Source organism: Sinocyclocheilus anshuiensis, unplaced genomic scaffold, assembly GCF_001515605.1.
Source record: "Sinocyclocheilus anshuiensis isolate Anshui unplaced genomic scaffold, SAMN03320099.WGS_v1.1 scaffold313, whole genome shotgun sequence".
Lineage (NCBI taxonomy): Eukaryota > Metazoa > Chordata > Actinopteri > Cypriniformes > Cyprinidae > Sinocyclocheilus > Sinocyclocheilus anshuiensis.
This window is the reverse complement of record NW_015536469.1, coordinates 531,984-533,525: the sequence shown is the minus strand read 5'-3', so window position 1 is coordinate 533,525 and position 1,542 is coordinate 531,984. Positions and strand designations below refer to the sequence as shown.

At 38.1% G+C, this 1,542-nt stretch overlaps 1 protein-coding gene across 1 annotated transcript in view; it reads left to right on the top strand.

The window, feature by feature from the left end:
• LOC107698335 (ethanolamine kinase 1-like) overlaps positions 1-1,542 on the top strand; it is a 26,036-nt gene that overhangs the window by 1,108 nt on the left and 23,386 nt on the right. The window lies entirely within an intron of this gene.

Sequence of the window (1,542 nt, the reverse complement as noted above, 5' to 3'; positions counted from 1 at the left end):
TGAGTTGAATTACTGAAATAAATGAACTTTTCCATGACATTCTAATTTATTGAGATGCACCTGTATATGTGTGTATCAGGGCTGTCAATTGATTACAAATTTTAATCTAATTAATCGCACCCTTTTTCTGTGATTAATCGCGATTAATCGCACACTTCATGAAACTAAGCATAGACCATTTATCTTGTTTCAAATGTTTATTTTGTCATCATTTGCTATATCCAGCAAAGTAAACCATCTGAATTGTATAGTATGTGTACAGTGCAACAGCAAATAGCTTTTTTACATTTTTGAGAAGTCAAGTTGCGATACCGAACAGGACCACATGGTGATGCCAAAAAAACCCTAAACCAACCGACGGCTGACTGCATATATCTACTACAGTACACGGATCCATTTATAATAACTAAACCGCAACATACACCTGACAAATCAAAACATTATCGTGAATGTGTGTGGAAACAACGTGAATGTATGGAAATGTCTGTGCCTGTGCATAAATACAATGTGCGATCAGTGCGTCAAGAGCACTAATACACGGATTATTATAACGGACTCACACGTGCTTACTGTACGACTCCTTTACGCCACCGCAATCGACTTTACCTTGATTGCAGTCTTCATCCATCAAAACTTTACTAGTGAGACAATCACAGAATATGTCCGAGCTCGTGTTTAAAAGCGAAACACACTGGAATGAATAATTCACTGAAAACGCAACAAGTCTCTGTTCTCTCTGCAATCTCTGATGTAATCAGCCTGGTTTACTTTATGTTAGTGCTGTTTTGGACGGACTGTTTGAATGCATTCGCTTACTGGATCATTAGACCGGAAACTTTCCCAAAGTTTAGTGGCTTAAAATGATCTGATCGCAAGCAGAGAAGCAAAATTGGGTTAAAGGGTTAGAATAGAAATTGTGCTTCAGTAATTTTGCGTTAATTGAGTTAAATTATTTTAACGCGTTAAGGATTGTAAAATTAATTGCGTGCGTTAAGTAGGCCTGGGCGATAAAATGGTATCGATGTTTATCGATGGTACACCTTCTTCGATAACGATATATAAAAGGTTCGATATAGTGCACGATATAGGCACGTGCTATGAGTGCGCAGACAGCACACACAAACACGAACATGAGTGCTGTGCCTGCCTGTGATGAGGAGATTGTGAATAAAAAAATGATTATTAGCCAAATTTAAAATAAACATTTGCATTTGAATGCAAAAATAGTACAATCGAATGTTAAGTGTGCGTCAGGGAGCATCATCAGTGGAGCACAGATGCGGTGATGATGATGAAAGTGATGCTTTATTAGGTTAAAACCAAAGCCAAGCCATTCACACAGAACGCATATTCAGCGCATTTTCTAGACTGACAAATATGACTGCAGCACTCGCGTCACACAAGAGATGTATAGTATTTTTTTTTTTTTACACACAGTACAGTAATACAATCTTTCACAGACATGTTTAAACCAAGCGGCAACCTCCCGCTCTCTCTCGTGAAGCCAACACGGAAGTGACTTAAACTGTAATTCGTCAACTG